The following is a 9,862-nucleotide window of genomic DNA, read 5'->3' on the forward strand; positions in this document are numbered from 1 at the left end:
AGTTGCATGTTGTTGTTTTTGGGTATGGATGATCTCACCCAAGGTTATTTTGAGAATAAGGGAGTTAGTTCAGTAGATTACCATGTATAAGTCTTGGTTTAAGTATTGAGTTGTTGTTAGTTGAGTTTGTCAAGTCAAAACCTTGGAAAATGAGAGTTATAGTTTCTGCAGAAAATCAGTTTAGTACCCTGAGGTTTAGAGTGAGTTTTGACCATGTCATTGATGTGCACTTTGAGGCCCAAGCTACCAGAAGTTAGTATTGGGAGTATATAAAAGGTTTTAGGTGTTGGTTGGAGATTTGCATGTCTTTTGGTTAGGTGCACAAGTAGAATCACAAAATCTGTCCAGCAGGGGACAGTTTTGTTGCAACTTAGAAATAGGGAGATTTGACCATGTCATGGGTAGGCCCTCATTAGGCCCAATTTGGCCTTAGTTAGAGGGAGTGTCAGAGAAGTTTTTCCAACCATAGTTCATAGGATATGAGTTAGAACCATGTGTCACAAGTTAATTCAAGTCAGAGCGTTTTCTGCCCAGAAAAATAGGGGAACCTTGGACTTTTAGCTTAGGCCCAAGAAGGCCCAAGTCAGGCCCTTGAGCCACATCAAGTTTGTGAGATGCCCTTAGGTCAGGAGAGTCTTGTGTAAAAGTTTTGAAGGAAAAATTGTAGTTTAAGAGTGTCTAATGCACTCAAGAAACCATAGTTGTCATTCTGAAATTTGCACCAGTGAGCACTTTCACTTATCACATAGTTTTAGAACACTTAGAAGTGAGTATTAGGTCGACCACCATAGTTGTAAGATAATATAAGGTTAGTAGAGCAAAAGGCACAAGTGAAGGTCAATAGGTGTTGGATAATTTAGGAAAGGCACATCGAGTTAGGAAGCCAAAATTAGAGGACTATGTCTAGTTTAGAGACCAAGTGACTTAAGTTGTGAGTCAAGATCATCCAAGCCTAGTGTTGCATTATGGTATATATGGTGTTATTTGGTATTAATATATGATATGTGATGATGTGGCTATGTGTGTACAATTGTAATTTAAAAGTGAATATAAATTAAGTGCATATAGGCCTAAGTGCCATCCGTGTTTAATTTCGAGTTGTAAATAGGTTAAGTTGGTGAGAATATATTATAATAAGGATTATTATTATTTATGTAGGATCTCGAGACGAGGGAAAACTTGCCATAAAGGTCGAGTGAAGCTCCAGTTGCTCCTACCAGTCAGACCAGACCAGCCTATCTCAAGGCAAGTGATTCAACTTGACCTTCGTATTTACTATAAACAGTTCATATATATATTGATGCAATTATCCTGAGTCATTTGATATGTTTTAAATCAAGCGTATCTTATATTTATCTTTGAATCATATAGAAATGCCATGAACCCTGAAGTACGTATTGCAAGTAGTTCAAAAGTCTTATCATGACAATATATTAAAGTAATTTGAATGCCATGATAAAATAAAGAGTTGTTATAGCACTCGGTTGATCCTCTTGATTACCATGCTAATGATTCCTAAGTAATGATATCTCATCCTGATACTTGAATCCCTATAGAACCTTACCTTGATACCTGAAAGCCAGATATTTATCAAAGTTGCCCCTAATTGATTGATACCCCTCTTTCTTATCCTAAAGCTTGTCAATTCTGATATATCCTGAGCTAAAAATCATTTCTTCATACCTTAACACCCTTAGTATTCATGAAGCTTACATTCTTGATGATCCAGCACTTGAACCTTGTGAGAAACCATTGCTTTAAGCCCAATTTGGCACTTCCTTTCATGATATCCAATAGCCTCACTAAATTCCCTTGTCCAAACTTTGATACATGAAAACCATTCAGTTACCCTAATAGAGTTTAGTTTTGTGAATCATGGCTCTGAGATTTAGTACCATATTTCCCGTGTTTCGAGTTGATCTATAATCCCTTAATAAAAATGTTTACTGTAAAAAGAGATTTTGTCATAATTCGGCATCAGTTTTTGAAATAAATAAAATGTGGGTTTTTCAGTCCCAAAGGGGGATAAATGTTTTCTTTGAATGGTGGATCTGGACTGAGACGCGAGTCCTTTCCACACTTATATTAGGCTTAAAAGTTGCCTAGGGATTCCCGTTAATCTTTTAGAACCCAGCGAGGTTCGGGATTACTTCGCGGCTGATCACCGGCTGTAATCCGTAGCTTCATAAAATGATTTTGATTAAGACATGATTTTAAAATTGTTTTGATACAAGCGAAATGATGCCATCTCACATAGTTCTATCTCTCATTATCATTGGTTATGTCTTTCCATTGTCATTCTTAAAGGTATATCTCGATTTATGTTTGTGTCGTACTGTTAGCACTTGTTGAGAATTTGGCTCACTTCTTGCTTTACCCTGATATTACCGCTAGCAGCTATGGTTAGATTCAAGCAGACTGCCCGTAAGACCTGTGATGCTGATGCTTATGTTCGAGCGCAGGTAGAATAAGTAATAATAGTTTGTGTGAGGACTCGGTACTTTTAATCAGATGTAATAGTTGGTAGTGTTGGGCTGTTCCAAACCCTAAACTGTAAGATCTTGGAGTTGGTTGTGTATTCTTCATTTAAAATATTGTAATAGTTATATTTAATTTGCTGTTTAAGTTACGGGTGTGACAGGTTTTGGTATCAGAGCTACGGTTTAGAGTCCCTGGACAGCCCAAATAGGTTATAGGATATGTGTGTAGGTTATAGATATTATGCGAGAGAGTAGGTTAAGTAAATTATTATTAATACTCCTCGTATTGGTTGTCAGCAAAGGGCGCATTCCTCGTCATCCTCTGGGTCAGACGACACTATTGCTTTCTCCGTGTATGCTGAGTTGAGGCGCGAGTTCGACATGCTTCAGGGCAATACGACCGACTGATAGACCGACTGAAGAATGTGTATCCGGACAGCCAAAACTATGAAGAGAAGCCCAAGGAGAAGATGACTGCGAGACTTGAGACCTTGGTTCAGTACGTCAACACTAAGCTTGAGGAGATGCCAGCGCACCGGGGCCGCACCAGCTAGTATATCATTCAGATGGTGGCGGATGAGCTCCAGAGCATTATGAAGACGCTTCGAGAGGAAAAGACTACCAAGCCCCATTCAGATGGAGTGGAACCTTAGTTCTTTCCATTTACCTTTCATGTTGTTGTACTATCAGACTCTATGGAATCCCCAGTTATTTCCGTTGTTTCCTTTAAATAAGCCTGTTATTTCTAGAATCAGACTTTGTCCCAATCCTATGTATTGTGACCTTTAAAATTTCAATAATTATGTTCTATTGTTCCATTTGCTCTCAACTGTTATTTTACGTTTTTATATGCATCATCATATCTGCCTAATTTGGAAACTTGACCCCATATGTAAATAAGAATGCCATGCGATACCCTCGAATCATTTTGTAATAACCCCAATTTTTGGGAAATTTTAAAACCCTTATGAATAGTGTTTTTGCTGAATGAGAAAACTTTTCATGCCACACTATGTAGGGGTTCTGATATGGATATTCTGAGATTTTATTAGTACTTTATATGGGATATAAGTGTATGTAAAGATCGTCAGAATCCAAATCCGAACACTTTGATTTTTCCCGGAAATCCAATAGATACGGAAAGAATTGAGTATAAGGTAGCAGGATAAAAGGATTTAAATTAAAGGATTATAATAGAGGATCATAAAAAGGAATATAATGTATTGAGAAAGGTTAAGGGAACCTAAGTAATAAGATCCCGGGTATGATCCCTCAAACGATAAACGAAAATGAAAGTTAAGCGAACAGTATAACAGATCAGCGGTCATTAGGCAAACAATTAGGAAGTTAATCAAAGGGATTAGAGAGGATGATGTCACCCAACCAATGAGAAGAGGACAAGGAGGGGAGGATGACATCATGAGGATGACACAAGCATGACATGGGAAGGAAGGAGATGTGGTGGCTTTTTAACCACACAAAATTAAGGGCAACTAGGTAATTTACTAAAACAAACACAAAAATCAAACCAACCAAGCCAAGCAAATCATTTTTCATCAAAATCAAAAAGAAACCAAGGCATTGTTCTTCATGCTCTCGGCCAAAACAGAACCAGCACACTAAAACTGCTGTATCTCCTTCATTTCTCACTCAAATATTGTGTGCTATAGCTCATTGGAAAGGTATTGAGATGGCCTACAACTCTTGTTCACAAGTATTGTCCAAATAATCATGGTAAGACCCTCATTTTTACAGTTCTTTAAATCGGACTTTTAGAAACTTCAAAGCCTAACTTTGTGTTCTTGATTTCTTTGGAAAGATCAAGCTTGTAGGAGGCTCCCTAAGGCTTCCTAGCAACTTAACACCTCCCAAGGAAGGTATAAAATTCAAACCCTAGCCTTTACTTTATTTGTTAGTAAGTTTAATGGTTGGTTTTGTGAAATGAGAAGCATGGATTGTGATTATTAGTAGTTTGGTTTGATTTGGAAGTGTTTTGGTAATTGAAGCTTGATTATAGTTCATAGGTCTTGATTGTGGTTGTTTGAGTTGAAAACCTTGGAGATTATGGACTGATGTGGTATGGTTTCGGTGAAGTTTTGTTGTATTGATGGTTATGAGTTGGTTGGTGGTTAATTGGAGTAGTTTAAACATTGGTAATCGCGTAAATATAGCCGTCGTAATGTCCGATTTACTTTAGACTGCTTTTGTTCATAACATTTGGACCCGAGAACTCCCTGCTAGATTATAACCATTGCCATGTTTAGATAGTTCATGTTACGAGCTTCGTTTTGATATGTAGTTCGTTTGATTCCGATGTACGGTTTAGGAGAAACAACCGTTTTAAGTAACGGCGTTTCGCGAACGAATCATTTCCCCTCGCCTTACTTTGAAACATAGGTTAAAGACCAAAAAGGGTTAATTAATGTATGAAACAATTATGGTAAGAGTGTTAGGCAGTTGGTAAGACACTCGCGAAGGAATCGCTTTAAAACTCGTAAAGGTTAAATTATTAAAAATGGTGGAGCCGAGGGTACCCGAGTGACTTAAGCGAATCAGTGAGCGCAAAACAAGCGTTAGAGTCTAAGTTAGTTAAAGTATAGATTTACAAGTGACTTTGGTTTAATTCCAACTTACTTGTTGTTTATAGGTTACCAGACTCGTCCCGAGCCTTTTATCACCCCAAGTCGCTCAGGCAAGTTTTCTACCCGTTATACTGTTGTTGTGATGTATATATGTATATGCATTATCTTGTGATAGATGCATGTTGGTTAATTAGCAAATGTTGCGATATATTGAAGCATGCTGATATGGTATATATATGCATGCCTGTTTCGTATTCTTGCCATATATATCTGTTGGTTCAGTTGATAATACCTATGCTAGAGAATAGCAGTAATTTGCATATACCCATAGTAGAGGGACCCAAAGGTGAAAACATTTTCTAAAACCGGGAGTCGAGGATCCCGAGTAGATTTTATATATATATATTTATATATATGTATGGTTATAGTTTTCAAAACTATTAATCGAATAAAGTTTATTCGATAACTTTATTTTATTAATGAATATTATTTGAATATTCAATTGAGGATGTATGACTCCTTCTATTTTATTATCTGAATATTATTTGAATATTCATTCGAGGGCTTATGACTCAGTTTATATTATTTAATGAATATTTTTGAATATTCATTTGAGGATCTATGACTCCGATTATTTGCTGAGATATATTCTTTATTTTATTAAAGAATAAGGTGTAAATAATCAAACTTATTTTCGATTATTCAAATAAAGATAGTACTTTCATATAAGTATATCTTTGGTTATTTAATATTCGTTTCAAGTATAAGTTTTAAAACTTCTACTTCAATTATTTTTATAAAGATTATTATTTATGGGAATATTATTTAAATAATAATATTCAGTCATTTTCTAAATATTCTGGGGACTGATTTACTTCATTAAATCAGCTTTACTCCAAACACTCTATAAAGTGTTTTCGAGTCTTCAAAATGATTTTTAAAAGTTAGAGCGGATCCCAAAACTCATTTTTATATTTAAGATCTTCCTTTTTAAGGGGATTTAAATACTCGCTCAAAACCTGAGGGATCCGGCTCTGTGGTGTATTTTATATTCGCAACAAGGTTGCTGTTTTGATAAATGAATTGATTACTTACCCAACACTCGGGAAGTAAAATTCTTGGAACAAGTTAATCCATTAACAGGCATCGCCTGGGAAATATCGGTGAGTTTTCCTTTCCAACTAGATACGACTTCTTGGTGGAGCCGTATCAACAAGTTTCTACTTGGGGAAAGTGGGGACAAGCTTTACGTTTCAGAGTCATGGATTTCATCTGAACTAGGAGTGGCGTAAGTGGCCGAGTAGCGCCGGCGCAGCCTTATTATATTGGCCCAAATGGCCTGGAAGTTCCGCTAAGGCGGTCCATTCCTTAGGAGTTCAGTATTCGGTTGACAAGTAAATCCGACAGGTTCTCCTCTACATGTAGAAAATGGTGGGGTTGTACTACTACGATTGATCATCGTAAGTGGTCTTCCTGGCATGGCAAACTCCCGTAATGAGTTCATCATCCAATTGGATAATTTCTGCAACACTACCCAGAGCACTTCGATAGAAAGGCTACGGTTGGGCGATTGTTGAGTGTTGGCAGGGTCAAGTTTTCAAAATGATGTTTACATCAAATGAAGTATCTCATAACTTCATTTTATTTTGATGATATTTTAAAGGTTGAATCTATTCAAGTATTATCTTGTAGTCTCATCTATGTGATGAACTTTTGAACTAATTATAACTTGAACGGTGGTAGTTCAAGTAGTATTTGGAAAAGATATAAGTATATTGGAGTATCTTGTAACTTCATCTTTTAAACTTATATCTAGTAAATGATTATCTTATGCATGACAAAGATTTTCAGAAAAACGTTGAGACAAGGTTAGATATATGAGATCACCTTGCAACGATATTTTTATACAGTTATACACTGGAACTCTGTGTGTATTATGCATGGAAGAGGACTTCCCATATTTTGAAAAGTATATAAGTATATATATATATATATATACTGAATATTTTGCGACTTCATCGCATTAAGATATCAACTTGGTTCATTTCTTTTGACCAAGACTTTCATGAGTACTATGAGAAGGCTCATATATTGTTAATCATTATACATATTATTTTGGTGGGCTTGCTGCTCACCCTTGCTTTCTTCTTTCATCACACAACATCAGATAGACAAGATGAACAGGACCAAGCTCCCAATTCGCGAGCGGATAGGAAACGTTCCGCAGTTTCCTATAGGCGTTGATGTCGCTGTAGCTGAGGTAGGAACTACCAATAGGCTAGGCTTTCAACTTTTGATGTATCAGATTATGTATATTTATGAATTGTAATAATGGCAAAGAAATGTAAATTTATTCAGAAACTTGTTTAAGGTGTATTGGCATATAATTGTGGAATAAAATGACTTGTGATTATTTTTGGATATTCATCTCTGAGGCTATAACTTGTGGTGTGTGTGTTTAATGGTGGGGTCACAGTATAGAGTAGTTGATTATTTATTAAGATTGGGTGTTTTTAAGGGAAATGGAACTCGTGACAACCCGGATCTCCGATCCCGGATTTAGGGGTGTTACAGAAGTGGTATCAGAGCGAAGCGTTATAAACCTTAGAGATGATGTGACGTTAAGATAATAAGTTCACTAAGATAATAAGAAATCTTGCCAAGTTCATATTCGGGCTACCTAACGTAGTACTGACAGTTAAAACCCTTATGGGAACCCTTATAAATATCGTGATAGAAGCGTTATTCGTTATCGTAGATGGTAGCGGGACTCCGAACCCTGAGGTTGAGGAGCAACAACGCGATGATGTTTATTACTAATTGGAGATCGGATTGTGGATCCGATAGAGTGTCCTAATGCAGGACCGGATGATGTTGATATTGAGAATGTAGCGGTCGAGGATGTTGTCCTAGAAGGGATAGTTGCTGAGGAGGATCCCATGGAGGATCCTGACAAGATTGGATAAAGGACCACTGATGAATTGATGACCATGGTTAGGTCGACTACCAGAGGTAGGATTGGCCGGTCACTACCGGAGGTTCGTTCAAGTTTGTAAAGATAGTAGCCCTTTAACGCAGCTTACTCGTAAGACTGAATAGTTTGAATGGACAGAGAAATGCGAGAAAAGCTTTCAAGAACTGAAGCAAAGATTGGTGATGGCCCCTATGTTGGCATTGCCGGATGGAAAAAGGAGATTTTGTTAATTGTATTGACGCTTCGCATAAGGAATTAGGGTGCTTTTATACAGCACAACAAGGTACTCGCGTACGCGTCAAGACAATTAAGGGAATATAAAATTCGATATCCCCACCCATGAGCTTGGGCTCGTGGCAATAGTTTTGCCCTAAAGATTGGAGGCACTACTTGTATGGAGAGAAGTGCGAGATTTACCTAAGCCATAAGTGCTCTAGTACATTTTCACGCAGAAAGAGCTCAACATGCGCCAAATGAGGTGGTTAGAGCTAATCAAGAATTATGATTGGGAGATTCTTTATCATTCGGGGAAAGCCAATGCGGTGGCTGATGCCCTTAGTAAAAAGGAGAGACTCAAGATGATAATGTCTTTGGGAGAGTTTATAAGAGATTTTGAGAAAATGGAAATAAAAGTGAAGGTAACCAGAGCCGGTACCGAAAAGCTGTTTGAGATTGCAATACAGTTCGAATTATCGGAAAAGAACATATTGTGCAAGAAAAAGTGATGAATGAAGGCAGAGAGCCAACAATTAGATAAAAGATTAATACCGAGAAAGATGATAAGGGAATAATGAGGTATTCCTACAGAATTTGGGTTCCAAATGTTCAAGAGCTTAAAGATGAGATCTTAGATGAAAGCTAGTTTGAGGAATAAGAATTAGAGCAAACCCTGAACGTGATAGTTAGGGAGGTCGACATCAAGATAGAAGGAACCCATAACATAATGAAGTGGAAAACAAGGATTTTTAACGTATAAGATAACCCCGATTATGGGAGAAGATTGGAACATTTCATACTGAGAAAACAGAAGTTGAACAAGATAGGGAGAATCAGGATGGTACTCCTATTGGGCAATATTTATGGACCTTTTTAGACAGAACTTAGACTATTATCCCCAACCACCACCCTGAGGAAACAATGCGGTGAGAAATTCTTTCAGGACCTTTAAGTCGCTAAGCTCTTAGAGTTCCAAGGAACAAGCTGACCCAGTCGAGGCAAGAGCTTGGCTAAAGGAAATATAGGAATCACTTGAGATTCTAAATGATGGACGAATCACAAAAGACTGTTTTTGTCACTTACCCTCCTAAGAGAGGGGCCACCCGCTGGTGAAAGACCAAGAAAGGCACGGAGCCAGAGGTTAGAATAAACTGATTAAAGTTCAGTCAATTGTTTTCGGGAAAGTAATTCCCAAGGTTATGGAGATAGTGTAAAAGCTTTAGAGCCAGAACAAAGGCGGATGAGTATGATGAATTATGAATCTAAGTTGTAAAGGTTATCAAGATTCGTTCTGAGGACACGAATCCAGAATGACGGGATATTTGAAATCAATGCTTATGTTGTGTTGGTTCATGAAATAATGATAAGAGAAAGGAAAATAAAAAGAAACTGAAGTGGAAAGGAATATAAAGGCAATAGAGTTTGAGGAATGATAAGGAAGTTGGGTATGAGGAAACCCTAAAGACTCGTAGCAATAGAAATAGAAAAGTATGTAATCATTGGTATGAGGGTGATTCACCATGAGTTAAATTTGATGGTTGAAGGTATACGAGTTATGTACATTTTATCCCCTTTAAGTTGGGAGGATTCAAGGAAACCTTTAGATAGTT

This window comes from Apium graveolens, chromosome 2, assembly GCF_009905375.1.
Source record: "Apium graveolens cultivar Ventura chromosome 2, ASM990537v1, whole genome shotgun sequence".
NCBI lineage: Eukaryota > Viridiplantae > Streptophyta > Magnoliopsida > Apiales > Apiaceae > Apium > Apium graveolens.